The sequence below is a fragment of the Mus pahari genome, chromosome 10, assembly GCF_900095145.1.
Source record: "Mus pahari chromosome 10, PAHARI_EIJ_v1.1, whole genome shotgun sequence".
NCBI lineage: Eukaryota > Metazoa > Chordata > Mammalia > Rodentia > Muridae > Mus > Mus pahari.
This window is the reverse complement of record NC_034599.1, coordinates 110,036,067-110,050,895: the sequence shown is the minus strand read 5'-3', so window position 1 is coordinate 110,050,895 and position 14,829 is coordinate 110,036,067. Positions and strand designations below refer to the sequence as shown.

The following is a 14,829-nucleotide window of genomic DNA, read 5'->3' as shown; positions in this document are numbered from 1 at the left end:
GTCCTCTACCAGCATCATGAGGTATGCTTTTAAATCTGAGTCTTGCTTTTTGGGTGTGTTGGGATATCCAGGACTGGCTGAGGTGGGAGTGCTGGGTTCTGATGATGGTGAGTGTTCTTGGTTTCTGTTAGTAAGATTCCTATGTTTGCCTTTCGCCATCTGATGATCTCTGGAGTTAGTTGTTATAGTTGTGTCTGGTTGGAGCTTGTTCCTCCTGTGATTCTGTTAGCCTCTGTCAGCAGTCCTGGGAGTCCAGCTCTCTCCTGAGTCCCAGTGGTCAGAGTACTCTCCACAGGCAAGCTCTCCTCTTGCAAAGAAAGTTCACAGAGGCCTGGTATTCAGATCTGCCTCCTGGCTGAAGAAGTAGACCCAAAACAGGGCCTGTCCCCGTAGATGTGTAGCCTCTCCAGTTTGCACACTCACCTGCACAGGCTAGACTCCGAGGGACCCTGGACACAATATGTCTCTCTCACCTGCTCTGGCAGACATAGCCCTCCTAGGTGGCCACCTTTCCTCTGGCAGGGAAGGTGCCCAAATGTCTGGAGCCCGAAACAGGGTCTGTCCCAGAAGCTAGATTGCTTCTGTCTGCCCCAAAGCTGTGTAGCTTCTGTAGTCCACACTCTCACCAATGCAGACTGGAGCCTGGGTGCACCAGTGCAAAGCTGGCTCCCTTACCAGCTCAGGCAGTGAGAGTGCTCCGGGGCGGACAACTCTGCTCTGGCAAGGATGGTGCCTGGATGTCTGGATCCAGAAATGGGGTCTTTCCCAGAAGTTGTGTCGCTTCTGCAGTCCACCCTCTCCCTGGCAACAACCAGAGCCTGGGCGTACATGAGCAAAGATGGCTCCCTTACCAGCTCAGCGCAAAGAAGTATTTATAGGATGGACATGGTCTTGCATGCCTGTGATCTCAGCACTTGGGAGGAGGAAGGAGAAGGCAGAGGGATCAGGGTTATCCTTGGAAACATAGAAAGTTGAATGCTAGTCTACCCGACATGAGACCCTGTTTAACAATAGTAAAGATAGTAAAAACAAAAAGCAATCAAGGAAAGGATGTATTTATATAACACTTCTAGCATGTTGGTGGTGACACAGTCTAGATAAAGCCTCTGCCTTAACTCAGCTTTCTTCTACGGGAAAAAAGAAGTATATACTAAAGAAACATTTGTCTTGAAATAAAAAGATAGCCCTACATTCAGAGATGAAGCTCGACAACTCTTAGTTAATAACATGCCCTCGGACAGTCACCACTGAGGAGACAACAATTAAGATCATAAGGGTGAATCAGCATGATGAGGAACAAAGGGAGGGGCATCCCAGGCAGAGTGAACATCTTACTTGCAGACTCCATGTCTGTCTGAAACCCTGCAAGGACAAGAGCTTGAAAAGGTCAACGTGACCAGAGCGAAGGGCAGCGGACCTCAGCACACAGTGAACCTGCAGCACAGAGGGGGACAAGACCTCTCTGTAGAGGAAGCCACAGAGTGGCCACAGACAATCTCGTTTTATAAAAGGTATCCTTAGCTGCAGAGTGAGGAGGAGGTCCTTTGAAACTGCTGACCGTTGAGAATGGGTGTGATTGAAGAGTTATTTGGAAGCAAGATTGACCAGCATCCACAGAAGGTGGGAGAATGACTGTTGGATGGTTGTGATGGCAGAACCCTTGACTGGGAGGAAAGATGTACTGTGCACTTTTGTGCTGGTCCTGGGGGCTGGATTTAGTGTCCTGTATAACTGAGGTGAGGCAAGCTCTTTATGCCTGAGCTGCGTTCCCAGCCACTTCGACTTTACTTAGAAACTCTGTTTAGATTTTGCTTCTTTGCTGGCCTATGACTCTGCCTGTTACCCAAGGAGCCTTGAATTTACAATCCTACTGTCCCAGGCTTCCAAGTAGCTGGGATTATAGACTGCACCACAGTCTACAATTGTATTCATATTGTTTTAATCAAAAAGCAAAGTAAAGCAAGGCATTGAGGACCCAATAGCTTCAAAACAAACAAACAAAAGGACAGAAATTGGCAAATATAAAAAAATAAATCCAACTCATTTAACCTTTATTTAGTCCCTATCTCTTGCCTGTCACAAATGGGCACCCCCCCCCCAATAAAACATCCAGTAGTGGATGCAGTGAAAGTACCCAAGGCAGACACAGTGGAGACTGACAGAGAGAAAGATTAATTGACACCAGGAGTGACAGAGAGAAAGACTTACTGACACCAGGAACTCCCAAAGGCTGGCACACCTTAGAATTACCCAACCAGTTAATCATACACACACGGGTCGGGTGGGCTACCAGGTAACAATGATCATGGGTGGACACTTCAATCACCTGGCCTCTGATTATCACATGACAGGCAGTTCAGTATGACACAATCGCATTAAGTTTGGGAAGGTTGCAGTGTTTTTTTGTTTTTTTTTGTTTTTTTTGATTGAATAAAAGTTAGGTGATATAATGAGTTTTCAATCCTTAAGTTGAATCTCCCCCTCAAAGAAATGGGCAACTTCCTCTCCTCCTCCCGCGTCTCTGTCCCCATCTCTGTCTCTCTCCCATTTCTCTCTCTTCCCCTCTCTCCCATTTCTCCCTTCCTTCTTGTTTTCCTTTTGCATTTGTCAAATGGTCTAACGCATTGTGTAATGGACTCTCACTGGACCGGGTTGGACTAGACAATCTGTCTGCCCCAGTCCTGCAATTGGTTAATGTATGCTGTATAATCACAGCCACGCCTTAGAAACACACTGGAAAAGTAACATTAAGCATTAATCACGATGGAAAAGTCATGAATGTATCTACAGTTTCTATGTCTAGCCTATCTTTTATCTTAACTGTGCAAGTCACTTATCCATTTGAATTAGAACAATTTCAGGAAGCCTTGACCAAGAAGCAGGTGTGGTAAGGCAGAGCTGCAATCCCAGTACTTGAAAGGTTGAGGCAGGAAGATCATCTGGAGTTCAAGGCCAGCATGAACTCCACATGCCGAAACCTTATTTTAAAACAAAAACGACAGAGAGGAGCCCTGGACAGTTGTTGCCAGGTTGTAATCAGCTCACCTGGCCTTCATCGAAATATCCAGTGAATGGTTCTGCTGAGATGTGAGCAAGTCGCTGCTGAGAAGAGCCAGCTGTCCTGCCCTCCTGTTGTTCCAGTGAATGCCCCCCTTGTTCAAGTTCCAATACCCTAAAGTTGTCCCCTTTACAAATGTGAGTGTGAATATCACTTTCTCGTTTAACAAGAGAGGAGACACACCCATCTTGGAAAGCCAGCAGAAGAGAATGAGTGTGTGCTCCAAGCTGAAGGGTCTGCAGGAGCCAATCACCTCGACTTTTACTCTGCCTCCGGATGTCCTCGTACAGTGTGGACCGAACACTGAACAGGAAGAGTGGCTCCCAGGCCATCCAGCTCCAGCGCCGACAAGTCCATTACACACCATGTCAGACAGTTTTGACAAATGGGCTGACACAATCAAACCTTTTATCAATTTAAAAGTAACCCTGTCACAGTATCCGTCAAACCACTGAGATACAAGTAAAGAAAAACAGGGAGCTCCTGAGGAACTGAGTAAATAAGAGGGGGGATGTGCCTGGGAATCCCCTCCCTTCTTCTTGCCCATGTGTCATTGAAGATTTAAAAGTCCCTTCTAATAAGACACAAGGAAATTTATTAGCTGCTTTCTTCAGCAGGTCACACTCAAGTTACACAGCTGCTGGTGAGGCACCATAAATCTGTGGTGGCAGGTGTGGGTGGAGGTGAGTTCTAGAATCTTTGAACCATGCTTGTTGTGTCTTATAAAGGAGAGGACCCTAAAGACTCAGGCTGAGATCCCTATGTCTGCCAGGCTCTGACAGTTGGCTTCATCATCATTCATGTTTTCCTTTAGGCGAGATTAACAATCATCTCTTATATGCTAGACATGCCATTTGATTAGTGCTTAGTGACTAATTGGCATCAATAATGCATTGTTATGAGTATATATACTAATAAAGGCATTCATGGTGGGACTAGGCAGATAATTCAGCCAGAGACGTCCTTGCAGTGCACAGGTGAGGACCTGTTTTCAGTCAACCCCCATGCACAATAGCCAGACATGAAGGAAGGTGAGTACTTGCAATATCAGCATGGGGGAGGCAGAGACAGGAGAAGCCTGGGGACATTCTGACTGGCTAGCTTAGCCTATTCAGAGACCTTCAGGACACTGTGACTAAAAGAAATGATGGAAAAAGCTAAGGAATGGGTACCTGAAGCTGTCCTCTGGCCTCTACCTTCATGTGCACACTCGTGTACCTACCCACACACACATGCAAGTCATAGAAAAATTAATTGTGTAAGGATCCCATGCTGTGTACTCTGCTAAACCTGTACATCATTTTACACAGTGCTCAGGATACCCCTCTGACACGGACATCATTTCTGAGTAAATGAGTCAAAGAGGCTCAGAAAGGCTAGGGCACAGGGACAAGTTCCGACAGACCTCAGATTCGGTGTCTGGCTCTTGCTTCAAAGCCTTTATTCACAACGTTCAAATCATCCATGCACTAAGAACATAATTTGTAGTTCCCTGGCTCTGTTGGCTGATGTGAGAATTCCAAGGGCGCTTTGAAAGGCTAGAGCATCTAAGAGTGTGATCTGGGGACATCATGCAGGCTTCTGACTCAGAAAGTATGGGATCAGCCTGGACATTAAGATTTACAAAACACACTCAAGTGATTCTAATGTTTAGCAAAGCAGATACTCCTGGGGCCAATAATGTCCACAGTAGTCAGGAAACATTTTCTTTTTCTTTTTGTCATAAATTTTTGTGTGTTATAGGCATGTATGTGCACATGTATTTATATGTACATGCATATCTGTGCACATAGAGAAGCAAGAGGGTGATGTTGGGCATCTTCCTCTATACCTCTCTACCTTGTATTCAGAGACAGGATTTCTCCTTGAATCTGGAGCTGGCTGTCAGGTTTGACTAGCTGGAAAGAGAGCCCCCAGGGTCGTCCAGATGCCAGCTTCTCCACCCTAGAATTTCAGGCAAATGCTGTATCACCCAGCTTTTTATGTGGAAGCTGCACAAACTCAGGTCTTCATGCCTGTAAGCCAGTTCATTGCCCCATGAGCCAGCTCCCCAGCACAGTCTTCTGATTCCACCAAAGCCATTAAGTTTCTGAATGTTTACCATGCCAGTGCTTACTACGGTTTGATATTCAAAGGGATTGTGATTCTAAAAATAAACCCACATTTTTCAGAAGTCTGGGGACATACTAAAAATCAGTCTCATCATTTCCCTTTGTTATTTTCACTACTTTGATGAGAAAGGTCTGTCTTCTTTTTCCATTTTGTTTTTGTTGTTGTTGTTTCTGGATAGGGTCTCCGAGGTAGGCCGGGCTGGCTCGCGCTCACTGTGTAGCCCACGCTGGCCTCAAAATCATATCAGTCCTCCTGCCTCTGCCTCTAAAGTGCTAGGGAGCAGGCATGAGCCACCAGCTTAGGCTCTGTTAAATGTTTTCTTCTAATCTATTTGAATATTTCACTAAGTTGTCCGTAGCTGATAATGAGTGCTCTTTCCTGGTTAGCTTGAGTGAAGAAGAAAAGAGACATGCATATTGAGAGCGTGGTGGTGGTGGCCTACAGAAGACCAGGGCACAGGAGGGTGTGGCCAATCCATTCTTGATGTGCTAAGTGGAAGACTGGGGCTTGAGAAGATGTGGAGATGCAGGCGGACACTGGAGGGATGTGCAGTTTAAGGGCTGGACTGGGATGTGTTCCAGAGCATCCTGGCTTGTCATTTGCCCAGTGATTGCCAAAGTTTGCAAGGCTGTGAGTCCTTCTTAGTCCTTGTCAAGTGTGTTAGATTCAGGAGACATTTTGGAAGGGCTGTGACAGAATAAACTGAATCATCTGTGTCAACAGGACAGGTGAGCTGATGGAGAGGAAAATTAAGAGAAATTCCTCAACACTTGGCTTGGGTCTCCAGAGAAAGTCTAGATCCATTTATTAGCTCGAGGATTGTGGAAACAGGAATTTGGGGGAGAAAGACATCAAAGGTGTTCTAGTCTTCTCAGTTTTGGGGAATGGTTAGGCAATTAAAAAAACAACAACTCTGTGCCATCAGTGATTTTATATATATATATATATATATATATATATATATATATGTATATAAGAATGATCACCAGTGATCACATGATATACATCAGTAGTATAATATAATCTAATTTTCAGCCAAAGGTATAGAATTGGAGTTCTAAAACTTATAATTGGCTTTTAAGCCCTTCCCACTGATGTGATGCTAATATAGTACCTCACAGACCCTGGACAGTATTCTGCGCATTTGGCATGTGAGTACATTATAGGACGTATATGAAGTTGGTTTTATAACTCATGCACACCTTCAGTTTATAAATGAAAAACAATGTACCAAATAAACCACGTGACTTCCCTGATATAAACTGCCTGGAATAGGCAAGCACAGGTTTATCTGCTTATTCATCATTGATGTGAAGGGTCTCATGTAGCCCAGGCTGGCCTTAAATGTGATGTATAGCTGAGGATGACCTTGAGCTTCCGATCCTCCCCCCTTCCCCTCCCAAGTGCTGGGATTATGTGTGGGGAGCATAGCATCCAGCTTATCATAGGGTTAAAGATCCTTAGAGAGCTGTACCCTGATCTGTACCCACCATGTATGAAGCAAGGACAGAAAATGGCCACCCACCTCAGTGTTCAGTGGCTCAGAGAAGACAGAAGAGGAGTCTGCAAAGGAACCATTAGCAATGCGGATAGAAACCATGAGAGGGCTAAGTGATAGAAGTGTGGGTTTTTTTGTTGGTTGGTTGGTTGGTTGGTTGGTTTTGTTTATTGACAAAGTGCAGGGACTCTACATATGCAATACTGTTGGGAAGTCATGACCAGACCAACAGAGAAGTTACCCTTGGACGAGGGAGCAGCAGGGAGCAGCAGGGAGCAGCAGGGAGCAGCAGGGAGCAGCAGGATCTTCTGGAAATTGAGCCAAGGAAATCTTTGCAGAGTCAGGCACTAAAAGCCTTTGGAGTGGGTCACTGCCTGCCAGTCCTTTGAACAAACCACTTGCCTCTCTTTTGTGCCTCAGCTACCCTAAACTCCTCCCATGTTCCAGCATTTCAGGTTTAGCTCCTCAGCTCTATCTCTCTGTGTCTCTTTCTCCATCCCTGGCTCATTCTGCCTGGGTCTCTGTGGCCCTTTCTCTCCTCTCTCCCTCTTTCTTCCCATCCAGTCAATTTCCACTCCTTCTTCAACTGAGCTCTACCTCTGTCGTTTTTGTGTCCCCAGTTTCTAGCACACTGCCAGGCGTTTAAATGACAACGGGTAAATATTTATTGGCTGATTGAGCCTGAGTTCGTCGGTTATGTTAATATGATTTTATTGGACTGGAGAAACAGGGCAGACTTTGAGTTAACAGTACGAAGTGTCGGTAATGGCATTTTATGTTTGACACCACATCCAGCATTGTTCTACCAGGGTGAACAAAGACAGATATCGAATGTGAACCTCTTTTACTGAGTAAATCTCAAGGAGTGTTTGGGAAGGACACCCCAGTGTACCCCGAGTCACATGTACTCAAAGAACCATATGAAGATCAATGGCTTCCTCGCTCACTCACTGTGACTGCCGAGACAAGAAATAACCATTTGTTCTGGCTGAAGCCACCAGGTTTCAGCTGTCAAAGCTCACCTTGCCTGTGCTCATGCTACAACTGATGCACAGTGACATGGATTCATGGAAGTTTCCAGAATGCCCTCAGCACTGCAGATTTCCTTCAGTTTCTCTTGGAAACCAGTGGGTCTGGGAGCACACCCTCAGAGAGAGTTGATGAAAGGACACACAATGCATTCTGCGCATCTGATGCATTGAAAGTGGCGCCCTTCTATGTGAGACTTGGCAGCTCTGGGATCTACAACCATTACTTCACTGGACTGAGAGTAAATGACCCGTGTGACGCGTTCTTTAGAAACTGTTTTCACTTCTCACCTGCTAACATATTAATTTCCTTCTAACACTGGTAACTCCCTGAGAAATACAAGTACTTTGTTTGATGTAGTATAAAATGCCCCCTAGAATTTTATGCAGTAGATGTTGTTTTAGGCGGGAATGGAGAGATGGGCCAGTGAGGGAGAGCATTTGCTGTTCTTGCAATAAATAAATAAATAAATAAATAAATAAATAAATAAGTTCCGGTTCCAGGACCCATGTAGTGTCTTCACAACCATCAGTAACTCCTGTTCCAGGGCATCGACACACCCTCTTCTGGCCTCTGCTGCTACTGCATGTGTGATGCCCATAAATTTGTTCAGGTAAACACACAAAAAACTAACTAGATAGATAGATAGATAGATAGATAGATAGATAGACAAAGGAGTGAATAACGAATGAATGAATAAATAAATACATCTTTAGATTTCTTGCTTTAGGGTAGTTTTACTCACCTGCTTATTTGTGTCTAGTCTCGAAATATAGGCTAAGTTGACTGTGAATTTAAAACACAATTTAAGCTGGCTTCTAACTTGTCATCCTCCTGCCTTAGGCCATGAGTTCTGGGATTAATAGAGTCAACTGATTGGGTTAGACTCCAAATCAATATTGTTGAAAAGTAAACGTGAAAGCATTCACTTTAAGATGTTGGCTTCGCTGTTTTGAAAACAAATCTACCTGTGTTCAGCCCCAATGTGGTACTCAAGATGGAAAGTCTTCCCACCAGTCTGTAAGAGTGGCTATCAGCCTCGCTTGTGTCCCCTTTGGGGGTCTAGTGGCCTTCTCATGGGGGGCACATATCAGATATCATACATATTAACTGTTTACATTAGAATTCATGTGCTACGAAACAGCAAGGAAAATAATTCTATGGTTGGAGTCACCACACATGAGGAACTGTATTAAAGGCTCACAGTATCAGAGAGGGAGAGAACCACTGGTCTAGAAGATTATTGTTTAAGTATAAACTTATGCTAGGAAACACAGTTTAAAGTCATGCTAACCATGAAAGCAAAGAGCTAGAGTTGCTGTTAGGTTGGCTTAATTGTGAGTCCGTTATAGCTTCCCAGTAAACATTTACTAGCTGTAGAACCTTGGCCAAGATATTAGGCCCTGTAAATCTAATAATGAGGGGCTTATGCTTAGCCTTTAATAAATGCCAGCTTAATAAGTATATAAATAAGTACCAGTCATGTATACAATGGACATTTTTTTTTTACTGTAATTCGTAGTTTTAAAGATTTGTGTATTTTCATTTTATGCAAGCGAGTGTTCTGCCTCATGTGTGTGTGAGTGCCACACCTGCGTGTGGCCTGGTTTTTGAGGAGCCTAGAAGATGGTGTCAGGGTCTCAGAGCATGCCTGTAGTGAACCCAAGTTCGACAGTCCTCCACTGAGCCTCTCTTCCCAGGTGATTCTAGGCTGTGTCGAGTTAACAACGAAGGCTAATCATCACCATGGCTTTCTAAGGACCCCCTTCATGGTAGGGCAGCCATGGTGGCTGGACTATAAAATCTTAAGGCCCACCCTCAGCAAACCACTTCCTCCAGGGAGACTCCCCCTTACAACCTTTCAAATTAGTGCCACCAACTGGGGCCCAAATGTTGAAACACTTAAGCCTTGGTGGGTGGGAGGATTTTGCATTCAAACCTCAAAGCAGGTGTCTGAAGTAAATGACATCACAAGCACCTGCTTCAGGATCTCCTGTCCATGACCATGGAAGAATACCTTTCGTCATAATCCCTGAGTGACTATACAACCAGTTAACTACTTGAAATATTCTGACTAAACAACATGCCTACAATCTACAGGTGCTATGGTACCTTACTCCATAACTCAATAGGAGGCAGTGTCAACTGTCTATACTAAAGGCTGAAAAAAGCCAACACTTCCTCAAGGTGTGTTTAATTTGTTTTCATGTCCTTTCATCTTTAAAAAAAAAAGTGGAAAAAGAAAAAAAAAACTGTGCAGAGAAATGATGAAATTTCTGCAATCCCAAAGTCATGGTTGAGATGGAAGATCCCATTTCCTGGTTGATAAATATGTACACAGTAAGGGTTTGTTGTTTCCATCTCGCACCATGTGTGTGAACAGCCCTAGTTCTTAGGAGGGTAGAGTCCCTGTCAGGGCTCGAGATTGAGAAGCTGTAGGGAGATCGTGGACTTGGGGGAAGTCAAGTCGGCATCAGTTAATTTTAAATTATCTTCAAAACAATGGGATTACAACTAAAGACCTTATTTATTAGCTTTTAAGTTAAAGTGCATACATTCACTACCACTAACACATTGCTTTACAGTTATTCTAGCACCAAAAGAGCCACTATTTTAGCAACATGGATAAGAAAGTTAAACAACATGTGACATATTTCAAAGACAGAGATTATCTGGGGAGAATGGGCCCCAGTGTGGCGCCCCATGCTCTAGGTTTTCAGCCTTTGCAGAGGGGTTAGTTCTGCTGGGCTCAGTGAAGTGGTATTACATGGGACTCTTCCTTCTGGACTTGGACTTGGTTTTCTTCCGTTGTGTTGTTGTTGTTGTTGTTGTTGTTGTTGTTTGCGTTCATTTTGCTTTAAGACACAGTCATTTTAACATTCCATCTTCTCACCTCCGTGTTGACAGATATGGGAGCAGCGTGTTTCATGCTATTTTACTCAACTGAGATTTTTTCAGGCAAACCCAGAGAAGCCAACCACAGTCCTCAGGCTGGTGCCAGGAAGGAAATCAGCTGCACTGTGCATCTTGGCATTTGGGTTCTATGCCCAGGGGCAGGGAGTTGTCAGCTCAGGAATGCCCCCACCCCTGGAGTGGCCTGCTGGGCACTAGTGCCTGAACTTAGAATTCTGAAACCTGATGCCATTTCCCAGATTGGGCACCATAGGGGTCTGTGACCCAGAATGTCTCAGTACCTGTTAAAGTGTTCTGATGGTTTGACTGGCAGTTCTTTGAGACCCCATCTTCTGCAGTAGGCAGTGCTCACTACCATATCACCTAGGTGTCATAGATCCATCTCTCCAAGCACAGCATCCACTGTCCCTCCAAGTTTAGTGAAATGGCTTTCAACTACATCTGGAAATCGAGTATGCCTCTGTGCAGAACACCTCCCCCCATTCTGTCATAATCCCTGGAACAGTGGATCTGCTTTGACCTCTCTCTCATCTTCCTTTCTGACTGCCTTGTTCTTGGACATAGGTGTGGAATCAAGGGACGGCAAAATTTCTAGGCTGGACCATGAATTGAAAGAGAAACAAACTAAGACGAGGGAACAGATTGAGAAATCTGGAATAAGGGAGAGTAAGGAGAAATAATGAGGTGAAAGCACACACACACACACACACACACACACACACATACACACACTTGCTCACACATACACAGAGACATCCATATAGTCACTCATGCTCACACATATTCACTCACACACTCACTCACACACTCACCCACACTCACACATGCACTCCCTCTTTCTCTCTCACACACACTCATCCTCAAATGCACTCACACACATAGTCACGCATTCACATACTCACATACACTCATAGAGTCAATCATGCTCATTCATAGTCGTACACACTAAGACACATGCTCTCACAGACAGAGACATACATACATGCACTTGTGCTCACAAAAACTCACAAACACTCACACATGCCCTGTCATACACTCACACACACTCATACACACCCACCCATGCTCACACATGTACCCACTCACACACACATACTTTTTCACACAGAGAGACATACATACACACACTCATGCTCACACATGCTTTCTAATACACACTCAAACACATTCACACATGCTCACACATATACACACTCACACACATGCTTTCTCACACATATTCATGCACATACACTCTTGCCCACACATACACACACGCATATTCACACACACAGTCACAAACATACACAATGCTCTCTCTCACACACAGTCACACAAACACACACACACATACATAGAAACCCATAAACACATGCACACACTCATAAATAACCACACTCACTGTCGTGTTAGTGGTAAAGCTGAGTAGTCTGACCTCAATGGCAGGGATGGTAATTGCTTCAATTTTATCTCTCCATCCTTTCCTGCAAACGTGTTCATGCCATGTGCATAGTAATGATTTGTCAATAAATATTACTGGCCATAGGAATTGGTCCTGGAGTGTCTCTTTCATCATACATGGGTGCCATCTTCTCTTCATAGAGCAGAGCATGAACAGGAGATCCACTTGGAGTTCATAGACTTGGTCAACGTCAAACTGCTCAGCCTGGAAGTTGCAAGGGTTCTAGATGAAGACCAAGTAAAGTAAGAAAGAGTTCCTACAAGATGCTGAACACATACCTGGAAAGATCAGCGCCACCAGCCTTCTGTGAAGGTTTCGAATGAAGTCAACAGTGCAGGGCTTCAAGTATTTGCCAGCCATGTAAGGGGCTTGGTTCAAGCCCGAGGACTACAGAGTAAATATACAAACCAGTAAGGTTCAACTTTGAGCACACTGGGAAAGCATTGGCATCTACCAACATCTGACTCTCTCCTCAGTAAGAAATTATTTGGGAAGCTCGGGGAACCTTTGGGTGGCAAGGTCTAGCAGAGAGATATAGATCTCAGGGGACTGGGGGCTCGAGGTCCTTGGCTCAGCTCTGCGTCCTGCCCTGCATCTTTTTCTTGACTCAGATGTGACTCATGTTCTTGCCACCATTCCTATCCTGACATAATAGACTGTACTCTTAGATCACGCACAGAATCAGCCCCTCCTCCCTTAATTTGCCTCATGCTAGCATTTTGGTAACAGCAATGATAGACTTGATTCATTGAGCAGGCATGGTAGGCTGAGCCAAAAGAAAGATACTGGCATCTTCCTCACCACAGATTGGGACTGTCTGGCAGTGCTCTGCTTCTCCAAACCTGTGTCACCTCATTTCAAATGGCCTGATGGACGATCATCTAGTGCTTCTCCACAGCTAGCCCAGACTGGAAACTGGAACTCGGGACTCTGTTTTGGCCTGTCCTGCGTCAGTGGCATGGACTAACACTAGTGTAACCGAACATGTGTGCAGTCATACAATTTGCTAATTTCCTCTGTTTATCCAGAAAAATGAAAATAAAGTCATTGTATACAGTGTATCCTGAGGGTTAGCTGGGGTATTCAGAGACGAAACAAGCCAAGAGGCTTTGAGAACAGATGTTTTCTGAATCCAGATGTGTTCGTTAACTTTACAGGATGTCAAGTTGTGCATTAGAACATGACAGCGGATATTGGAATTTCCCCTCTAAAGACCTCATAACCTCTGACTGCAGCTTGCACATTTCCTTTCCTTCTGGAGAGCCTCTCCCTAGCCGAGGGTTGGTTTACTGGCCTGCCTGAGGTACCTCACTTGCAGCCAGGTGTGTGCAGACCCTCTCGAAGGATATCACAGACAGAGAAGCTTTCTGTGTGCTGGACCAGCGAAAACAAATAGGTTGAGCCAATGGCTTTTTCTTAGCCACCTCCTGCTCAAAGCCCCTGACACAGATCAAATTATGATCAGCCTTGCTGTTTTACTCTGAGACGTGGAATCAAGAATAAAGTCTATGCCAAAGACTAGATTTCCTGTAATGGATGGAAAGGAGAACGTTTTCATTCCAAATACCAGCAAAATAAGTAGTTAGCTTAATAAGAAAGCTCCGATGCTTTTAAGTCAATATTGGTAACACAGATAATGAGAAGACTTCAAGTGCTATTTACATTAAAAACATTACTGTGCATACACCCAGGATGTATGTGTGTGGGCGTGCATGCATGTGTAACACAGAGGACAACTTCGCAGAGTTCTGTCTCTCTGCACTTCTATGTGGTTTTTGGGGAATCGAACTCAGGTCATCGGCCTCGAACAGCCAGCTCTTCCACCCTCTGAGCTATCTCGTCGGACCTCAGGTGATGTTTGGTTTACTTTGGGCAAAAGTGGCAGGTCCTTAGCTAGGGGGTTGTAGTCCATTAGAACTATACAGTTGTGAGAAGACTTATGAATGTACAGTTAAAAACCTTTAAATGACATTTTATCATTTATTTATTATTTGCGTGTCTACACGCAAATAATAAATAAATGTGATGCATATAAAGTCAAAGGACATTGTGTGTGTCGGCTCTCTCTTTTCATCATGTGTCCCCTGGGAATGTTACTCAGGTCATCAGGCTTGGCTGTAAGTACCTCCACCCCCTGAGCTACCTCACTGTACCTGGATGTGCATCCCGTTGTGTCAACTTGAGCCTGACAGTGTTTTAAAAATGAGTGTCGAATTAACTGGATTCTAGGTACAAAACAATCATAAACATGGAGTCCCAGTTCTGATGTATCATGAAGTGAGAGGAAGTCTCTCAGACATCTCATTGATACCCCGAGCTTCTGTATCTCTACTGCTACTCTCAGAAGCAAGTGGAGCAGAGATAACTGTCTCAGGGTGCAAAATTGAGTAAATCTCACATATTTTATGCTGAACCATTTTAGAAGCTAGGCTTTAATAATAACCTTTTATATTTCCCAGCCACTTTCCCACGAATGCTTTCATTCCACGTAGGCAAAGAGCGCTCCAACTTCAGGCTTCCACGGGAAACAGATACCACTGGATGGGATTTAGGCAGAACAGCACTCAAGAGCTCGGGGTTGGCATAGGCATGTGAAAACCACTGAACTGGAACCTTTCAGACACTTTGCCAGCCCAGTGGCTAGGGGCCAAAATTGCTATTTGGCAACCAAAGGCCAGACAAGCAGCTGGTTCTTACCGATGGCTCTCAGCAGTATGCCAGGGGCCATGTCTCTGGTGCCAGCTCCTTCAACCCAGTTAGCTACCAAACCCGAGAGAT

The 14,829-nt window shown here is 44.6% G+C and overlaps 1 protein-coding gene across 8 annotated transcripts in view; it reads left to right on the top strand.

Moving 5' to 3' along the window:
* The window catches only part of Rbms3 (RNA binding motif single stranded interacting protein 3), a 682,938-nt gene that overhangs the window by 159,515 nt on the left and 508,594 nt on the right, over positions 1 to 14,829 (top strand). The window lies entirely within an intron of this gene.